This window comes from Vipera berus, assembly GCF_964194415.1.
Source record: "Vipera berus genome assembly, chromosome: 7".
Taxonomy (NCBI): Eukaryota; Metazoa; Chordata; class Lepidosauria; order Squamata; family Viperidae; genus Vipera; species Vipera berus.
In genome coordinates, this window is record NC_138209.1 from 61,222,153 (window position 1) to 61,244,104 (window position 21,952).

Sequence of the window (21,952 nt, forward strand, 5' to 3'; positions counted from 1 at the left end):
CCTTCAAAAATGGGAAGTCGATGAGTCATTGTATGGTTTGCTCAGCTATCATACTTCTCTTTATACTTTGATACAAAATTGGATTTTTGCCAGATGCATGAGGAAAGTCATTGGGCAGCTGGAAAATTTTGAATTTTCTTAGAACAGCTTGGTGAGCAAGGTTGCCTGTTTCCTAGCACAAAACCTATAAGAAAAGGAATTTTGTTTGTGTTTCTTGATAGTATACTTCAGGTGCTGTTCATCTAATCAAGGGAGGAGAGCAACCAAAGGTGCAGGAGAAAGAAGAAAACAGAATGGAGGGCTTCCAGTTTGGCATTCGATGAGACAGGTGGAAGAAGCTGGGGCTCGGATTTCGTTCTGCCCGGTGACCCCAAGGAGTTGGAAAGTTGCCCTGGAGGGGCAACGAAGAAGGAGGGATGCCTCAGGAGTCCAGACCAGATGGCGGTTGGTATGGGGAGACTGAAGAAATCCTCTGAAAGGACAGAGAAAAAGGCTGCCGGGTGAGCCCAGGCAGCCCAAGTTGTTGCCAGCCGGAAGAGAAGCGAGGAGCCGTGGCACTCCGCCAAACAGTTGACTGTCAACAGTGTGCTGAAACTGGGTGAGCCAGTTCTTTTTCATTTTCCTTTTGGACTTAAAAAGCTTTGATCCCCTGACTGGGAAGAGCTAAAAAGTAAAGATCCCAGAAGGACTAAGATTTAAAGGTGGTGAGCAACTACAAAGGGGGAAGATTTTTAAGGAATACAAAAGAACTTTCAAAAATTGAACTCAGATTGATTTAAAGAAAGACTACTTAATCTACAAGAGGTGGGAAAAAATTAGGTATAATTTCAAGGGTAAATAATGTATAAAGAACTTTAAAAGAAAAACTTTGTAACAATCTTTTAAAACCAGATATTGATAAAATAGTGCACAAGGACATCTAGTGGTGAAAGAAGAAATAACATTATTATTAAATAATAAAAGAATCTGAAAGTATTTGACCTTGAGACAATACCTGGTATAAACAAAGTGCCTTTGTGTGAGTTTACAAGTGAAAAGACATCTTATAACTATACTTGTTGATTCTGGATATAACTAAAACAGGAATTACTTGGAGACAGTGAACGTTTTACATCTGAGACCTGACTGGAGGAGTTGATGTTGTTAGTTGCAAAGTCGTGTCCGACCCATCGCGACCTAATGAACAATGTTCCTCCAGGCCTTCCTGTCCTCTACCATCTTCTGAAGTCCATTTAAGCTTACGCCTACTGCTTCAGTGACTCCAGCTAGCCACCTTATTCTTTGTCGTCCCCTTCTTCTATTGCCCTCAATCTTTCCCAGCATTAGGCTCTTCTCCAGTGAGTCCTTCCTTCTCATTAGGTGGCCAAAGTATTTGCATTTCTAAAGAGCAGTCAGGGTTGATCTCCTCTAGGATTGACCGGTTTGAACACCTTGCAGTCCAAGGGACTCGCAGGAGTCTTCTCCAGCACCATAGTTCAAAGGCCTCAATTCTTTGGTCCAACTCTCACAGCCATACATTGCAACTGGGAAGACCATATCCGAGACTATACGCAGTTTTGTTGGCAGATCTTTGTGCAGGTCTGATCTGCAACTACAGGAAATGTTTGGTTGAGGTTATTGCTGCCAAAGGAGGGTCAACCAGTTATTAAGTCCAAAGGTTCACATACTTTTTCCACCCTGCACTGTGAATGTTTCCATCTTATGTTCAATTAAAACATGACAACAGCTAATGTTTGTGTAGTATTATTTTAAGCAGACTGTGTTTTTCTATTGTTGTGACTTACATGACGTCCACATTCATTTCCTGTGCTCCTGTTTGCTGGTGTTTTCCTCCTTGCCCAAATTACTTCTTTTCCTTTATCCTTCCTATCTTCCTTATCTAACTTTCTGCTTCTTTTTCCTCCCTTTCCCCCCCTCTCCTAGTACCTTCCTATTTAGTTTGTTTACTTCTCTCCCCATGATCCAATACTGCTTCCTATGCTGCTATTACCTACGTTAATAGCTAAAGCAATATGCAAAGTGGACACTGCATGATTGCTAAATCTTGCCCAAGGATTTTGCACCATCTGCCCAGATCTGCAATTAAATTTTTGTTCAACATGGAAAATGAGGAAGACCCTTCAATTTATGTGAAAACAAAAAAAAAATTGCATGCTGGTTTCTCTACATTTTCAAAAATTACAATCTGTGTTATCTGATAATGTGCTATAATTTGTATTTTCTCTTTTCAGCTATGCCTTTGGGCCTGGTTGCACACAATTCTAAGCATGACACAGTCTTTATGTAAGAACAGCATATATATTCCCCAGTAATTTAAATGCAAGCACATCTGTACCTAATCTGAATGAATTAAAAATGGGCATAAGGGGTTAGATTTAGCCTGACATCATAAATCATTGATTGTAGAAATAAAGATTGGGGAAGAGCAAGTGAAATGCAGATTCTTTTGGCACTATTGCCTCCTTACTTTACATTCCCAGTGAGTTACCTAATTGTTCAGAAAATATTTTTCCTGATTTAAACTTTAATAGTGTAGGAATTTTTTTTTCCAGTGTAAAAGGAGACTACGTAGTGGCATACAGTTTTAATTTCCCTCTGGTGATGAATTGTTGAAGGAAAAGTCTTCATCAGAATAGTACTATTCCATTCAAGTCTTGTCTGTTTTGTGAATTTTATTTTATGCTCTTTATTTTCACTTTGTTGCTATGCCAATTTAGCAAGCACCTTTTTCTCTGCCTGTTTCTGCTTTGTATGTATACTATACTAGGCTAATTATCTTGTTGCCAATAAAGATGGAATATACTGTAGCAATACTGCTTTCCATTATGAACTTTCAGGAATACTATACGACACCAAGAGAATGAAGTGCATATGCCTTGAATTATTCCAAACAGTCTAAAACAGTTCATGGGAGGATATGCAAATTCCCACAGATGTAGTGATAGCAGTTGTGAAGCCACAATTTATCCTCTAACTTTATTTAGAATCATTAATCTTTCTCAACCAGTTCCCACTACAGCAGCCCTTTGAATTCTTAAAAATCAGAGCCAAATTTTTGTGCAATCATTTTCACGGCTATTAGAAAGTAAAATACTCTTGCATTGTTTAACATTTTCTCTGTCAGCATGAAAAAAAAAAGTTCAGTATGAACTTTTCAAGAGTAACACATGCTTTCCCCCCCTTTAATTCAAAAACATATTAGTAATATTAACAGTTGTACAGTAAAAGATTTCTTCCCTTTGCCACTGGAAGAATATTTATATAAATTCAGAAGTTTTAGTCCTTTACTGGAGTTCAGACATTGCTTCATCTTGCCATTTAATCATTTTTATGTCCACCCATCAGCTTCAGAGAGGAGGCAAGTAATGAAGTTTATGTTTGCTAAAAATAAACTTGTTGACTGGCTGGATTCTTCCATATGCAAATATAAACATCTGTCAACTCTTTGGGAAAAGACATTTTATTCTGCTTACGACTTCCCTTGGAGAACTAGATGTAGCTCCCCCCAGTGGTGGGATTCAAATATGTGAACAACTGGATCTCTGTGTGGATGCTGCTTCTGGAAGTCCATTCTGGGCCTGGGCAACAAAAAATTAGCTACCGGTTCTGCCGAAGTGGGGCAAACTGGCTGAATCCCATCACTGCCCCCACCACCACTCTTTTCATAATTGGGACAGATCCCTTACACTTCTGGGAAATGAGATTTCTGCTTATTTGAGTTTTAAAAGATTCTAATTCTAATCACTGCACTCAGGGTTCAAGCTTGAATGCCTGAAGGCAACATTCACAATAGATACATAAATGAAATGGCTTGGCATACACTTTTCACCTTTGCATTCACAGATTGGGAATTCTTTTAGGTTACAGCAGTCGTAATACAGGAAACACTTGTTTATACATTTGTATGGTGAAAGCTAATAGTGAATATTAACACCACATGTGGGGAACTGATTAGATTGTCATGGTTGTTGTTCTTTCTCTTTCACTAATAATTTGGGAAAGATGTACATAATAATCAATTGGCTTCGATATCAAATACACCTGGGGAAGTATTTGTTGCTGCCAGAGCTCTCTGAGATTGCACAACAGCAATCAATAACATGGCATTCACATATTTAACATTAACTTCTTCAATATAAATCTATTCAGTACTGCACAATCCAGTATTTTTTCCTTGATCTTCCTTTCTTCCCCATATTTTTTCCCTTTTCCCCTCATTAAACAATTAGAATTCTTAGTACTATTGATGTATACAAATTTAGGTATAGACATCTTCATCGTATTTTACTAATATAATGGAAGTAACAATAATATTGATTCATAAGCCAGTATCCTGGTTTTTGTGCTCTTATTAAAGTTTGATTTCCCATCACTATTTAAAGTATCTTTATCAACTATGATTTTCTCAATATTAATTACATTTATATAGCTAAAAATATTCATACCAATCCTCTTATTTTTAAATTTCCCATATCAAAAGAAGAAAAAAATGCTATTTTAATTATAAATCAGGGCTTTTCAACCAGTGGTACACATACCACTGGTGGTACATGATGACCGGGCTGGTAGTACGCGACATTGCCTTTCTCCCCCTCCCCTCCCCCCCGCTCCGCTCCTTCCCAGTTCACTTGGTTGCAGAAAAAGTGCTGCTTGGCGGTGGCCTGCAGGAACCCTAGGCCGCGCAAAGAGTGCAGGCATAGAGTGAGGCCCTCCCCTCCCCAGGGCTGGCCATATGGAGTCGCCAGCTGATCGGTGCGTACAGCTGGCCCCAACCTCCGCCGACTGGCTCCAATCCACGGAGAGCTCCTGGTGGATCAATGGCTTCCCGGTGGCAGCCCTGGCCGGTGAGGAGGCTGGGAGGGAGGTGGCGGCTTGGAGCTGGGACTGCCAGGACGACTCAAGTGCCGGGATCAGTGCTGCTTTGCAGCTGATCGGCGCTTCTTCAGGGCTGCCAGGGCTCAGTGAAAGCACCAGGATCAGCCCCAGGCTCCAGCTGGAGTTTGGCGCTGATCCCGGCGCGTCTGCTGAGCCCCGAAGAAGCATTTATCACCTGGAAAGCAGCATTGATCCATGCTCACACATACACACAAACACATGCGAGCAGTTACAGCTGAAGGTGTTTCAGCCTTCAACTACAGCTCCCAGTGCTTCCCCCCTTGCAGGGCTCCTGATTGGCCCTGTGCCCAGGCGCCCCGCCCCCTGGGAGAAGCGCAGCCCCATCCAAGGCACACATGGCTGGCTGGGAAGGTGCGTCCTAGTTACCGGTAAGGCGTTTGGTCCGCTCCTCTCCCATTGCCCACTTTGCCAGGCTCAAGCATTGGTACTTCCAAAGGTGGCCACTTCAAGGTCACACAGGCAGCCCTTGGCCGCTCCCCTCCCCTCCGCATCTCCAAACTGATCCCCAGGCCAGCGTGTCTGATTGAGGAATTCTGGGAGTTGAAGTCCAGAAGCGGCTTGTAATTGGGTGATGCCGTTAAACTCTCATGCTGAGTGGGACGGCATCCCACTGTGGCTCTTACTCTCCGATAGGCTGCAGGGGCCACCGCGCAGGGGAGGGTTATTTTGCGATGGGGCTGGGTGAGAAAGAGAGACAGGTGGGGCGGTTATGGAGAGAGAGACAATAACGCTTCTGAGTGGCCTCATCATGGATGCCGCCTCCCGTTACAGGTTGTGGTTCTTTCGATCCTGGCACACAGCTCTGGTAAGCAGGCAGGTGAGCACGAGATAGTTCAGAGCATCCTCAGCTGCCCCTTTTCCTCTTGAGTCTCTTTCCAGTAATGGAGGCCTTCCTCGCAAGCAAGTGAGCTGGGCAGGAGCCCAGGCAACACTGGCACTTGCGGCAGCACAGACCCAAGGGCTGCTTCATTCCCGCTTGGCCTCTCGCAAAATAGGGAGGGAAGGAAGGAAGGAAGGAAGGTAGGGATAATGGGAGGGAAGGAAGGAAGGGACAAAGAGGGAAGGAAGGAAGGAAAGGGAGGGGAGGCTGGGCAGATTGAGGGCACTGGCAGGGTGAATGCACCCGCAAGCAGGACAGATGCGCATGGCAGAGGTGCTGCTTGGGGCTGGAGGGTGATCGCATGGATGAGCGCCCTCCATGCCAGCACCGCTTCCAGTGCCTGCAATCTGCCCAGCCTCCCCTCTGGGAGGGGAGCAGCACCTCTGCCTTGTGTGGCTGTCCTGCTTGCATGTGCGATCGTCCTCCGGCCCCGAGCAGCGCCTCTGCTGTGCACATTCCTGGCAGCCAGTCAGGAGGATTCCTGACCAGAGAGAGCAGGCTTGGGAGACAGCCAGCATGGTGCCCAGCAAGAGGGACCTTGAGTTGGCTGGGCCGCCTCTCCAGCGTCTCCCAGAGAGGTCTCCAGCGTCTTTCCTTCCAAAGTTGAAGAGCAGCGGCAGTCTATCCCGACTTGAAAGGCAGGTGGGAAACACAGCAGCCAGAGCAGCCACTTAGTTCTAAGGATGCACCAGACTGGGGAACCGGGCGGTCAGGCTGGCTCGAAAACCTGGAGTGGATCTCCTGTTTGGTCTGCGCAGGGAAAGCGGGACCAATTGGAGGAGAAGCTGCAGCCAGAGGCAGAGTCCGTGATTTTTTTCCAGGCTGCGGTCTGGGTGGCATAGGGCTGGACAATGGAAGGGAGGGAGGGAAGGAGGAAGAGACAAAGAAGGAGGAAAGAAAGGAAGGAAAGAAGGAAGGGACAATGGGAGAGAGGGAGGAAGGAGGGCACCCAACCCAGTCCCACCCCCCTCCACCAGAGACCCATGGATTCCCCCCCACACACAGGCACCCTGCAACCTGAGTGATGAGATGCCCCCCCCCGGCCAAGGTGATCACATGACCCTGTGACTGTCATAAGTATGAATCAGTTGCCAAGCATCTGAATGTAAATCACATGACCCTGGGGATGCTGCAACAGTCATAAGTGTGAAAAATGGTCATAAGTCACTTTTTCCAGTGCTGTTGTAACTTCAAACAGTCACTAAGCGAATTGTTGTAAGTTGAGGACTACCTGTACTTTATCATTTTTTCCTCTTTTTTTGAGGGGGGTCAAGTTTTTGACACCTTGCTGGGTGACTGGTGGTACTTGGACATTGCCTTATCATAAAAGTGGTACAATGGGCGAAAAAGTTGAAAAGCCCTGTTCTAAATCATATCTTTCATTATAAAAATCTAGTTATATCTTAGGGTCATCTGTTCTTTTAATCATGTTCAAAAAAGTGTATTAAACAGATAGTGCCACCTCTGATAGATCAAATCCTCTGTTTTTTAAGTCTAACTCTCGCTTTCTTTCTTTGCCAAGCAGCTTTCCAGGCCAGGGCAATTAAATCGCCCAAGAATTTTCTTTCTATTTTTGTGAAAGCTGCTTGGCATGAAAAAGACAATTTAGGTAGAGTATTTTTGGGGAAGAACTCTGCCCATCCACATTCCCTAAACATTTCCCCTGCCTGTTCTATGTTTCATTTTCTAGAATCTTCTTCCTTGTCATCAGGTGTATTTTGGAGAAAGGAGTAAAGGGTCTTTTGTATTTTCATTGTTATAGGTAGCTCTTGGAGTATTTTATTTCTGTATGGCAGTCCATATTTCTCTTCTCCTATTTCCTCCATCTCTAGATCCATTTCTTCTGCTTCACCCTTTGATTCTTGGTTTATGTGTTCATACTTTGTAGTTGTTGTCTGGGAGCTTTCCAGTTGTAGCTTCAACTTGGAGATTTGGTCCTTTATATCATCTGGATTGTTTTTAATCTCATTGTGGTTTCTTTTTATGTCCTCTTTGTGTGCAAGAATTGTTTGATGAATTTGCTGTAGCATAGAGAGTATTTCCTTCTGAAAGGTATTTGTTTTTTCTTGAGGCATCATTCCTAGAAATCCTCTAGTATCACCAGTTTCAGTAAGAGTGGAACAAAATTTCCTGTAGTTTTTTGGTCTTTATATATAGCCTTTATAATCCAATCCTAATAGCAATATTTTATAATAATCCTTTGTTTCAAGTATCCTGAAAATTATCAGTCAGGCAAGGTTGTAATCCACAATGTTCCAAGTGTTCAAAATGTTCAACCTCTGTGCAGCCAAATGTATTCAAAAGTCATTTTTTTTCTTTCTCTCCTACTAGCTCTTATGATTAAAAGTCCAAATTCAGTAGCTATTTATAGTCCAAGAAGGTCAGGATGATAAATATGCCAAAATATTTTCCTTTATTACCAGTTGTTCTCCCTTAAGCTGAAATTCACCAAGCAGCCAAGGAGCTAGTTATAGTGCTGTACTCAAATTCACCACTAGATCATGTCATTCAAAGTCCATTTTCCACTCTTAAAACAAAGGGTTGATTTCTTATATTTCTTATATTTCACCTCAATAATTTTTTCCCAAAGAGAAAATCTTAACAATTTATCTCAATCCTCAGATTTATCAAAACTGTAGCTTTGTATTACTTTCACTTCAGTATTGTGCAGTGGCGTAGCGTGGGTTGTCAGCACCCGGGGCGTGGCAAGGCAACTGGAAGCGGAAATAGAGGGGCGGGCGGGCGGTGACGTCACGGCACTGCTGAAAAGACGCGCCCCGCAGCGGCGTCGACTTTCCAAGAAGAGTCGCGCGCATGCGGGATGCTTCCGGGTCCCTCTCGAGGGCGGCTGGGCGGGGCTCCGACCTGCAAGAGCCACTGCATTCAAGCTCGCACGTGAGCCCCGCTAAATAAAGCCACGCATGCGCACGAAGCTAGGCCGGCCGGCCAGCGGGTCCGTCTTCGCTCGGCCAAACCTGCCAGGGCGCCTGCGGGGTGCTTGCGGTTGGCCTGAGCCTGGGCGGAGAGTTGGCCGCTTCTATTTATTTTATTCAGTTTATGTGGCCGCCCATCTCACCTGCCGGACTCATTTCGCTTTGCAAGAAAGAGCAGCTCGAGAGCGGAGCCAAGCCAACTCTGTGCATCCCTTGGGGCTCCCTGAGCAGCTCAGTGCGAGCGCGCCCCCCCCAGATGTTGCGCCCGGTGCAGCCGGCCCCCCCTGCACCCCCCACGCTACGCCACTGGTATTGTGTATTTCTGTCCCCCATAAAAAATTTAAAACGCCACTTCCCTTCACATCCAGAGGTTTTAAGCCTTTCCCAGGAAATTCAGTTATAAAATAGTAAAGAAAGGATCAATATTCTCACCCAGTCCAAACATACTAATTACGGTGTGCTAATTAAAGCTTTTGTTCTTCAGGTGTCAGCAGCTAATGGTTTGGTGCAGAGGTGTGGCCGGTCTTTCCCCTGCTGGTTTAGAGGGCTTTCCTTGGATTGAACACGGAGACCACCATCTCTCTGTGATCGACAAGTCACCCCTCCTTCTTCATCGCCTCTTCAGGATGACTTACATCCTTTTCAGGGCCCCCAGAAGAGTGAAGTCAGGCGTGGAAGGCAGAGCTCTGCCTTCCTGCATTCCAACTTGCCACTCGCCACAATACAAAACCAGAAGTTATTTTGTTCCTTTCTATAATGTCATTGTATCAGGTTGTTGCCCTAGGACACCAAGATTTTTTTTAATTAAAAAGGAAAGTGTTATGACAAACATTTGTCACACATCTGTTAGAAGTGATGAATGAAATTTTTTCTGAAACTTCAGAATCAACTACTTAAGGGTCTTGGTTGCAGATATTTTCTCAAATGTTAACTTAACTGAAAAAGTACGGTAGTCAATTATTTGTCCAGAGAATTTTCTTGTCTATGGCCCAAATAGGTAAGAATATGTTAACTTTATTATTAATACTTTTTTCTTTTATTTGACTGATTTCTGTTGCAGGAGACAGTGCCAGAAGCCAGAAGCTCTTCTAAATTTGTGTAACAAAACAAAAAGAAAAAATAAGTAAGAAATGTGTTGAATGTTCTCACCAGTGAAAATTTGTCCTTGATAAAAGAACTGTTTAAAATACATTGGGTTTCTAGGCCAGAAATTATATCTCTTTGGCACTTGAAATACTGATGTACCTTTTATCACAAAGTAAACAATTCTTTGAGGTATTGAATATATGGAACAGCTCATCTAACTCTGTATAACTTACCCTGCCATCTGTTTTGTAATCACTTCTTACAACATTTCGTTCAGTGACCGTTTAAACCTACAACAGCACTAAAATGCGACTTTATGACCATTTTTCACAATTACGATCTTTGCAGTATCCCCATGATCGTGTGATCAAAATTCAGATGCTTCGCAACTGGTTCATATTTATGACTGTTGCTGTGCCCCAAGGTCATGTGATCACCTTTTGCAACAAAGTCAATGGGGAAGCCACATTAACTTAAAATTTGTGTTACTAACTTATCAACTGCAGTGATTCACTTAACAACTATGGCAAGAAAGGTCGTAAAATGCGGCAAAACTCACAAATGTCTCACTTAACAACAGAAAATTTGGGCTCAATTGTGGTTGTAAGTCGAGGACTACCTGTATATGGCAAGCATTGTCTGTTGTAGTCCTTTTGATAGATGTCCAAAATCACAGTATCTAAATACTCCAGTACTACAGGAGTCAAAAATCCAAGGATGTCCAGTTAAAATTTTCAAAATTCTAATTTAGCCTGGCCTGCCAGACAGTATTTAAGGAACACAGTTGGAAGACATCAGCTATTCTATTCTATTCTATTCTATTCTATTCTATTCTATTCTATTCTATTCTATTCTATTCTATTCTATTCTATTCTATTCTATTCTATTCTATTCTTAGATCTATAGTATAATGAATTTTGTATTGCCTATTGGAATGCTTGAAAAAAAAACAGGTCTGAAATCAAAGGCGAACTAATTTTTACTATACTTGATTCCTGATTAAAGAAGTAATCATAACTCTTTTCTGGAAAATGGGACCTCAAGGAGTATCCAGAAAGAATGTAGAACATTTTTCTTTTATAGACAATATTCAACTGCCAAAAAGCATAATTACACTCATTGATCTGAGTATATCTCAGACAGCTACAACTCTCGGCCTCATCAAAATTTCATATCTGTAGAACTACTACAAGTTATAGTCAACTGATTTGAGATATAATTTTGAGAAGTAGCTAGAGATCTGAAAGAAACAATTACATTCTTACCATTTTCTTGAAAGTTCTTTGCATTGAGAAATGACAAATTTTAAAAAATACCATGGCTAAAGCATTTTATTTTTAGTAGTGTCACAGACTTAGTAATTCCAAATATTTGAATATCTACTCCACAAGTTCTGGGTGATACTAGGGAAATCCTGTTGAAAAAGTGCAGGTAGATAGAAAAGAAAAGATATAAAAGAAAAGAATCAGGAGAAAAAGGATCTGGGGATTGCACATGACTGGAAACTGTAGAGCAGGAGTGTCAAACTGTCAGGCCGTGGGCCAGATGCATCATAGCAAAACCGTGCTCATCCCATTACCAGCAATGGCAAAAAAAAGTTGTGATACGTCATGACACGTCACGTCACGTGAGTTTGACACCCCTGCTGTAGACTCTACATGGCATATCTAGGGCTTTTTTTGTCATAGAACACACTGGAATGGAGTTCCCACACATTTCTTTGACGGATTTTCCAGAGTTGCCTTGAACAAAATCCTAGTCTTAGATACACTAAAAATTGAAGGTTTTTTTTTCCAGTTACAAAGGTAAACCTTGTAGGGTAGGCAAGGCGGACTGTATGATGTGTGTGAGTTCTGGCACCTTTTTTTTTTACAAAAAAATCACTGGGCATATCTAAATACTGTAACTATCTAGCTATTTACTTATGTTTTATTGGCACATGAAATACTGTAGCTTCCTCCTTCCTTTATTCTAAAAAACTTTCCTGTGAAAGCAGTTTCTGTTAAATCAGCCTGTTTTCATTCTTAGCATATTATTTCACTGCTAAGTAACCATTTGAGAAAGGTTGATAAAGAATGGCTGTTGGAATCCACTACCTCTTCTTGTTTCTAATTATGCAGCATCCCAGCATATTTGTTTTGTTAAGTATATGACTTAAATACTAATTTGCTCTGCCTTGGAAAAACAATCTTTAGGTATATTTATAAAACAGACCATTAAAGCTTTCACATTCTTCATTTTTATGTGATGTTTCATGAGAAGACATAGAACAGACTTTGTTCTTGTTAACTTTTAAAGAGACCTGTGATAGAGATGACAACTTGGTTATCATCCAAATATCAATTAATAGATAATAGGGCATGAGCCATTTGGACTCTGGGAGGAACACTGACGGCATCAAAGGCTGAGATATCAATTAATGCCAGGAGGTTTTGTATTTCTCAATCTATGTCTTATCAGATGGCATCCAACTATGCAACCTTAGTGCCATGCCAAGGCCTGAACTCAGTTTAAAAGGTTTAATAATCTAAGTTGAAAAGGATTAATAATAATTTCTTCCAAGACACTCTACTACAGGTAGTCTTTGAGGTATGACCAAAATTAAGCCCAAAATTTCTGTTGCTAAGTGAGACAGTTGTTAAGTGAATTTTGCCCTATTTTATGACCTTTCTTGCCACAGTGGTTAAGTGAAACACTGCAGTTGTTAGTAAAATGGTTGTTAAGTGAATCTCACTTCCCCATTGCTTGTCATAAGGTCACAAAAGGTGATCACATGACCTTGGGACATTGCAAGCATCATAAATATGAGTCTGAATTTGATCACATGACCATGGGGATGCTGCAATGGTCTTAAGTGTGAAAAAGAGTCATAAGTCATTTTATTCAGTGCCATTGTAGCTTTGAACGGTCACTAAGTGAACTGTATAAGTCGACGACTACCTTTACTGCAACCCTCTCAAAAATGTAGACTGGTTAATCTTTATTCGGAATTCTTAGGTTGAGTGATAGCTTCTTGAGAAGGATGAATGCAAAAACCAAGATGATTAGGGGACTGCAGGCTAAAACATATAAGGAACGGCTGCTGGAATTGGTATGTCTAGTTTAATGAAGAGAAGGATGAAGGGGGAACATGATAGCAGTGTTCCAATATCTCAGGAGCTTCCACAAAGAAGAGGGAGTCACGCTATTTTCCAAAGCACCCGAAGGCAAGACAAGAAGCAATGGATGGAAACTAATCAAGGAGAGAAGCAACTTAGAACTAAGGTGAAACTTCCTGACAGTTAGAACAATTAACCAGTGGAACAACCTGCCTCCAAAAGCTGTGAATGCTCCAACACTGGAAGTTTTTAAGAAGAGTCTGGACAGCCATTTGTCCGAAATGGTATAGGGATTCCTGCCTAAGTAGGGGGTTGGACTAGATGACCTCCAAGGTCCCTTCCAACAACAACAACTACTACTACTACTTCTTCTTCTTTTTTATTATTATTATTATTATTATTATTATTATTATTATTATTATTATTATTATTATTATTATTATTATTATTATTATTATTATTATTATTATTATTATTATTAATCTTGAAGATGCATTTTCCAACTGCTCCAATCCAGCCTCTAGTCCAGGACTTTTCAACCTTTTCACCGATTGTACCACTTTTAGAATATGGCAATATTCAAGTACCACCAGTTGCCTAGCAAGGTGTCAAAAACTTGTTGACCCCCCCCTCAAAATGGAAAAAAGTGATAAAGTACAGGTAGTCCTCACCCCCCTTTAATATCCTCTCTTCTCTCACCCCCTTTTATATCCTCTTCTCTCACCCCCTTTTATATCCTCTTCTCACCCCCTTTAATATCATCTCTTCCCTCACCCCCTTTAATATCCTTTCTTCTCTCCCCTTCAGCAGGACCCAAACAATGCCTCTTGCAGCTCCAGCTGAATCTCTGCCTGAAGACTGGGTGAGGCTGCTTGCCACTCCCAATCAGCTGGAGCTGTGCACTCTGATCCTACTGATCCTGGGCTCTCTGCAGGACCCAGGCAGGCAATGCCTCATGCAGCTCCAGCTGAATCTCCACCTGAAGACTGCGTGAGGCCACCTGCCACCCCCAAAGCCACTGCCAATCACCTGGAGCTGTGCACTTTGATCCTGGGCTCTCAGTAGGACCCAGGCAACGTACAATTCCAGCTGACTTTCCCATAAGCCTGTACGGCACTGCTACCACTTCACCTCATCAACTTTTACACTTTTTTAACATTTTTTTAAAAATGCTGTTCAACCCATTGTACACGTACCACCTGCCAGGTGCCAACGTACCACTAGCCCTGGTCTAGACCTTGCTCTCATTGGTTGATGAAAGCCTCAAGGGGGTTGACTAGAATAGCTTGACTCTCTCTTCTTTGTGGCAGCCCCTGAGATATTGCAACACTGCTATCATGTCACCCCTTGCCCTTCTCTTCATTAAACTAGACATATTCATTTCCAGCAGCTGTTCCTTATATGTTTTAGCCTCCAGTCCCCTAATCATCTTCTCTGTACTTGAGTCCCAACATCTTTTTTACATCGTGGTGACCAAAACTGGATGCAGTATTCCAAGACTGGCCTTACCAAGGCATTGTAAAATGGTATTAATACTTCATGTATACTCCCTTCTCTTCATGAAGGACATGTTAGCCCAACTGGCCAAAGATTTTTTTCCCCAAAATTAGATTTGTCGGAGGCTTATTACTTCATCAGAATCAAGGAAGGGGATGAATGGAAAACCACCTTCAGCTGCCCACTAGACTGTTTCCAGTTCAAAATAGTCCCCTTTGGCCTGCAAGTAGTACCCACAGTGTTCATGCAACTGATAAATGAGGTGCTCCATAAACTTTTGTACAAGGGGGTCCTAGTGTACCTTGATGACATTCTTATTTATCCCAAAATGAAAGCAGGGCCATACTTAAAAAACTCTGCATGGCCAAATTGTATGCCAATTTATCCAAATGTGCATTTCAGAAAGAAAAAATTGACTGCCTGGGCTATTGGATCTCCCACAAAGGGGTTGATATGGCTTCAGAAAAGATACAGGCAGTGCTGGAGTGGGTGCCTCCCTGAACCAGGAAACAACTGAAAAGCTTCCTTGGATTTGCCAACTTCTACTGGCAGTTCATCCCTTCCTTCACTCAAATTGGCTCCCTATCACTAATTTGCTAAAAACAAAAGTGGGGGACAAACCAAAACCCAGTCAACCCTTGAAATGGACTATGGAATACCAGACAGCATTCAAAAAGCTCAAAAAACTTTTTTCTGCAGTATGGGAGAAAGAGGCTTAATTGGTTAGATGGGCTCCCCTCACATGGAGGCACTTCTTAAAACAGGGGTGTCAAACTCGCAACATCACATGATGTGTCGTGACATTCTGCGACTTTTTTGCCATTGCCGGCAAAGGGGTGGGTGCAGTTTCACTATGATGAATCTGGCCCATGGGCTGGCAGTTTGACACCCCTGTCTTAGAAAGTAGAAAAATCTCATTCCAGGTCTCAACTGATCACAAAAACCTGGAAGCTTTGAAAAAAAAACACCAAAACTTGTTTCCAAACAAGCACAGTGGGCGCAATATTTCCAGTGCTTCAACTTCACCCTATGCTACTTATCGGGGGGGGGGGGACTTCCTGGCTGATGCTTTGTCAAGAATGCTGCAATACAACAGTTCCAAGGTGGAAATAGTAAAGCCCCTTCTTCCCATAAATCAGCTGGCAACTCAGGTAAACACCAGAATGCAACAGAACAGGAAAATGCCCATAGACAATGCTATCACAGCCTACTTTAAAAAAAGTCTTAGAAACAGATGAGTAGTTTGGCAGGCACAAAAGCCTCTGCTCCAGACAGGGTGGACTAGTGTGGGTAGCTAGGAAATTGTATGTGCCTGCCAGCCAGAGGCTAAAAACTATGCAAACCTTTCACAACTCTAAACTAGTCGGACATTTTGGGTTCATGAAAACCTTACACCTTATCAAAAGACAGTTCTGGTGGCCCTCACTCAAAAAAAGACATTGAAAGTTATGTTTCCAGTTGCCCCATATGTGCTTCTGCAAAATAGAGGCAGGGAAAAATGCCAGCGCTACTCCAAACAGTAGCTGAAACCTTCAGCACCCTGGAGAGAGATTTCTGTGGATTTCATAGTAGAACTACCAAGCTGAGGAAACACTGTAATTTGGGTCATCACCGACTTATTCTCCAAGCAAGTCCATTTCATCCCTTGCCAGAGAATTCCCACAGCTAAAGCACTTGCCAAGATTTTCCTGCATCACATTTACCGCTTACATGGAGCACCACAATGCATTATCTCAGACAGATAGGTCCAGTTCACATCAAAGTTCTGGAGAGCTTTTCTGGACCTCCTAGGAACCGACCAAGGACTCAGTTCTAGTTATCATCTGCAGACAAATGTTGGGACAGAATGATCAAACTCAGTACTAGAGCAACACCTGCACTGTTTTATTAATTATCAACAAGATGACTGGACGGACCTCTTGCCATTTGCTGAACTAGTTTATAACAATACTGTGCAAACTAGCATAGGCTTCACCCCATTTTGAGTGGTGACTGGGCAAGATTTTAACCCAATGCCTGAGATACCAGCTCAAAAACCCACGATCTCCTCTTTAAAAGAGTGGATCAATCAATTGACAAATATGTGGCCCATTGTGCGCAAAGCCTTGGTGATGCCCAAGCAACTTATAAAGCCCAAGCTGACAAAAAGAGAGTGTAACCTAAGCATTCCACATTGGGGACCGTGCATATTTGTTCACCCAGTTCCTTCAGTCCTACAACCTTCATAGAAGCTAGGACCAAAATCTATAGGGCCTTTGCCTATAAAACAAATTATTAACCCAGTCACAATGGAATTAGAATTACCAAAATCATTGAGAAAAGTGCACCTGGTGTTCCATTGCAGCCTCCTTAAATGAAAAGTGGTATCGCCCTTAAGGCCAGCACCCCCTGAGCCTATTATGATGTAGGGAGAACAGCATTTTGAGATTAAAGAAATCCTAGACTCATGCACACACCATGGAGTCACCCAGTACCTAGTAACATGGAAAGATCTTCCTGGGGCTCAGCCTGAGTGGGTGCAAAAGAATCATGTAGAAGCCCCTAGACCAGTGATGGTAAACCTTTTAGAGACAAGAGTGCCCAAACTGCAACCCAAACCTCACTTATTTATCGTCGGGTGCCAGGTGGGCATGGCCACTGGATGGGTGTGGCTGCAGTGGGCATAGCCGGGGTAGGCATGGCCACCTCAATGTTGCTTGTGGGGAGGGATGCCTGTGGGGGCCGGGCAGGGTTGGGGGAGATCCAGGGAGTCTCTGGCAGGTGGGATGGTGGGCAGGAGGCTCGTCCTGTGGGGTGAGGTGAGGCAAGGCAGTGGGCAGGTCAGGGTTACCAGTGCCGCAGGGCAAGGCAAGGTAAGGCAGGGGCCAGGGCAGCTCCTGCCTGACACTACACAAAGTGAGTGCATGGGGGCCAACACTGTCTCTCAGCAGCCACAGCCTGCCTGCCCCTTGACCGGTGCATTCTAGGGCTCCGCAGCCCACTGCGAATACCGGGCCAGCCCTCCAGCAGCAGTCAGAATATGGGAGGGGGAAAGCACATGATACAGATCACGTACTCCGTTCCATCTGTTTTTGCTTGTGGTTGGAGAGCAGGTTGCTGCTGGTCATCTCCTTGGCCCCCTTGCAGATCTTGCCCTTGGCCTGCATGTGGACCCTGTTCCCCTCACACACCCGATGCACCTTAGCTCCACCTTGGGCTGCCGCCGCCAGCACCTCATGCAGGTCCATTAGGCTACCACCACTTCCTGGAGCACCTAGCCCACCCAGCACAAAGAGGTGAAATGGTCGGCTATCAAGCTCGAGTAGAGGTGGTAGAGCAGACCCACGCCCAGCAAGCCAAAGGCCACCCCAAATTGGGAAAGCCAGATTTCCATTGGCACCATGGTCCCCCAGTCCCAGCTAGGCTTGTGTGCTCCCCCATCTCTGCTGGGCCTGGGCGGCCATGATGCCAATGAGGATCTGACTTTCCCCACGCAGGGTGGCCTTTTGCCTGCTGGCCCTCGGCATGCTCTACCACCTCTATGTGGGGCTTTCTAGCTGACCGGTTCACCTCCTTCATGCTGGGCAGGCCTGCAGCTCTTAGCGGCAGCCTAGTGGACCTGCGCAACTGGCTGGAGGCCATAGTAGGTACTGAGATGTGCGAGGGGAATGTGCTCCACCAACAGGCCAAGGGCAAGACCCTCGAGGGGGCTGAGATGACCAGTGGCAATCAGGTCTCCAACCAAAAAGCCATTTCAGTGTTGCTAAGGATGGAAGAAGGTAAGTGCTACAGTAAGTGCTACAGTACTTCACACGGATTACAATAATCCTAAAAATGGAAAGATTAAAATGGCTTCACAATCAAGAGTTCTTCTCTTTTAAGCTGATCTGTTCAGAGGAATAATAAAAAAAATATTTCCATTGCTTGAATTTCAACAAGGGAGCCACAAGGCAACAACATGAAAGACAATTTGGGTTGTTGGTTAAGCACTAGGCTAAAAACGGAGACTGCGAGTTCTAGTCCCGCTTTAGGTATGAACTTTAGGTCAATCACTCTGAGCAACTTTAGGTCAGTCACTCCCTCACAACCAAACTCATTTCACAGGGTTGTCATTGCTGTGGAGAAAATAGGTCAAGGAAAGACTATTAGGCTTGAGTTATTTATAAAGGCAGGATAAACATGAATAAACATGAACCAAGATATACCTCAGCAGAAGTGATGGGGGGAGTGAGGGGATGGGAGCCAACCACGTAAAATTATTAAACAGACCATGATGTTAACAATGCTATGAAGGCTACCACCAATGGGTTAATAAAATAACCAAACACCTTCATGGGATTAAAAACGGAGGGAACACGAGTATGAGAAAAGCTACGGTCCAAAGAATTTCACACACACCCCTCGCCTTCATTTAAAAGGCAGCTCTCGTCCACTCCTGAAGCTCCAGATGTGGCAAAGCCTCAACTGCTCACCTTGGGGCAGGGGAGTTGGGCAACTTACTGATTAAGCATTGGCTTCGGAGGTGTGCAGGTCGTGTTTTTTGGGGGAAGGGTGGGGGTTTTGTGGGGTTGTTACTTTAAAACAGGGAACACCCGTCTTAGCTATTGTTAGTGGGAAAGGCTTTGCTCTGACATGCGGTAAGATGGTAAGTCCAAGGTGGCTGTCATATTCCATTCAGCCATGGGTTGGCTTTTCCATGATACATATAACTCTTGTGTTTTTAAAAATAGTTTAACGGTCCGGGGTAAAAAACACAGTGAGAAGCACCCCACCACCAGCCACTACTTCCCCCCCCAACAGAGCGCTCCATTGCCACCGCCACTCCGACCCAACCCTTGCAGAGTGCCCTTCTCCTGCTGCACCGACCCAACCCTTGCAGAGCGCCATTCTCCTGCCAGCTGACCCAACCCTCACAGAGTGCCCTTCTCCCACCGCACCGACCCAACCCTCGCAGAGCGCCCTTCTCCCACCGCACCAACCCAACCCTCACAGAACGCCCTTCTCCCACCACACCGATGCAACCCTCGCAAAGCACCCTTCTCCTGCTGCGCCAACCCAACCCTTGCAGAGTGCCCTTCTCCCACCACACTGACCCAACCCTTGCAGAGTGCCCTTCTCTCACCACACTGACCCAACCCTCACAGAGCGCCATTCTGCCTCCCCAACCCAACCCTCGCAGAATGCCATTCTCCTGCCTCCCCAACCCAACCCTCACAGAGTGCCCTTCTCCCACCATGCTGACCTAACCCTCGCAGAGCGCCCTTCCACCACGCCAACCCAACCCTCACAGAGCACCCTTCTCCTGCCACCACTTCTCTTTTGCGATTCACCGCCGCTGCCCTGTGCAAGAAAATGAAGTTTTTTTTGGGGGGGGGAAGGTCAGTCAATCAATTCCAACTTCGTGATCTTTCACGATAAGTTAGAATTGATTGATTGACCCTTTTTTCTCTCAAAAAACCTTCCTTTGTTTCATTGCACGCAGCAGCAGCAGCTGATTGCAAAAGAGCAATAGCACAGGGCTGGGAGTCAGGTAAGGAAAGAAAGGCAATTTCTGGGGAGAGCAAGGATTTCTTTCCTTACCTGCCCCACTTGTTCCAAGGCCGCTTTTCACTCAGACGCATTGCTCTTCCAATGGCCCGACTGCCCACTTCGGCCCTGATCCTCCAGGACTCCACCTGCTGCTTTGGTCAGCCTGCTAACCCCCCCTCCCACCTCAACACCATGCCCACCACCACCCAGCACGGCCACCCCGAGGCTGCAGGGGCTGGCCTGGCATGGGAAGGGCATGCACCTGACCCTCCCGCACCATGCAGGGTAAAGTTTCTGTGCCCAACCCCGCCCAGATGCCCTCACCTCCCCCAAGAATTTTCTTACTAACCTGCCTTTCAGCTGCATTCTGTTTCTACATTTGCTTCTCAGCCTTTACCTCATGTTTGTGGGACTATGGGTAAAAAAAAAAGTTCCATCAGACTTTCTAACTTCTTGAGATCTCACGTGGGTATTGATGCAGGTTGCTCATGGATGGAACTGAAGGCCTAGGACTGGGGTGACTGCATGCATGCCCACAGAGAGGGCTTGGCATGTCACCTGTGGCACACGTGCCATAGGTTCACCAGCACAGCCCCAGACTAATTAAATGCTTTCATGACCGCTATCCTGATAAACTTAAATGAACACTTTACTATTTTCCCCCCTTTGTTATTTTTCTCTTCTCCAGGTGGATCTTCCCTTCTTTTAAGGGGGCAGAATGTCAGGTCCCTTTGGAACACTGCCATAAGGAAAGGAGGGGGAGCTCGTACTAGTGTGGATTGAGGATGTTTCTGTATTACTAGCATTTGTTTCTACTTTTGCTTTGATGTATCTACATGGGAATTAGGGAGGGGGGAATACTCTCAAGGCCATCTGTTTTCACTCCGGCTGACTGGCAAGACTGGTTATCACCTCTAAGTTCTCATAACTCCTTCACACCAGCGGATTGACTCCTGAAGAGTTGGGGCATTGGGGTGGAGCTGAAAAATGGGTCTTTTAGTTTAACGCTTTTGTGCAGGAACTTCAGATTCTGCCTTTTTACTTTGCAAACACTTTCACTAAAAGATCCTCTTTGAAACAATGCTTGTTTCCGGGGCTTCCTGTCTTCCACGTCCAGATTTGCATCGCTGGGGGGTCCTAAAAGGACCGAAGAGTCACCCTGGAGGGGTGTCCAGACAGAAGGGGCTTTTGCAGAAACGTGGGGGGGGGCAGCAACCCCCTCGTTAGTGCCTGCATTCCCTTTGTACCGGCGGACAAAAGACTGACCATAGGAATATGACCAGCTCCTAGGCTGCAGACAGCCGAAGTCAAATCTACTATCAGGCAACATTAAAGCAGCATGGAAGAGACGAGGGTAAGATTCCTCTCTTGTACCTTAATCATCTTCTTTTCACCTAATTAAGCTGCTAAGTACTTTCCCCCCTGTGGAGAGAGAGGGGGAAATTAACCCTCCCTTTGGAAAGCGGTGAACAAACTCAGGGGTGGTTTTTTTTGAAACAAAAGAATGTTTAAGAAAGAAATAACAAAAGAAAAGAACTCTTAAAGTACTTGGGGGACACCCAGTGGCTAACTTTGAAATTGCAATTTTGACTTTCTCTTTAAAAAAAACAAGAAAATATTTAAGAAAACAAGATAAAGAGTAACCTTGAACATCAGATGTGAAAGTTAACAATGGAAGAGTTTCAAAAACAAATTTATGCTCTGTGGGAAATATCTTACCAAACTTATCAGCTCCTTTCTACAGCTGGCAATGAAATAAGAGCTTTTGGGAAAGAATTAGAATGCATCTCGATGAAACAAACTCAAACTCAAACTGTGACTACAACTAATATTTTACTGGGACAGAACTCAATAGAAGAAATTGAACAATTAAATACATTGGCAGAAGAATTAAACAGTCAACAAATACAGGTTTTTGAAGATGGTGATGGAGAAAATATGGAAGGAAGTTTATTTGGACCAGGACAATTGTATCTAGAGGTGAAAATAATAAGATGTGGTGCTGTTGGCAGATTCTTTAATTCTTTAAAGATGGAGACTGGGGGTCCACTCCA

The 21,952-nt window shown here is 44.2% G+C and overlaps 1 long non-coding RNA gene across 2 annotated transcripts; it reads left to right on the forward strand.

Moving 5' to 3' along the window:
* Positions 1–138: 138 nt before the first annotated feature.
* On the forward strand, positions 139–21,027 carry LOC308671154. Of its 2 annotated transcripts, none has more exons than XR_014027155.1 (3): positions 139–598; positions 9,770–9,832; positions 20,587–21,027. It is a non-coding gene; the product is annotated as an uncharacterized lncRNA (long non-coding RNA). The 2 variants fall into 2 exon arrangements; XR_014027156.1 differs by lacking the exon at positions 20,587–21,027 and adding an exon at positions 14,793–15,065.
* Positions 21,028–21,952: the final 925 nt, after the last annotated feature.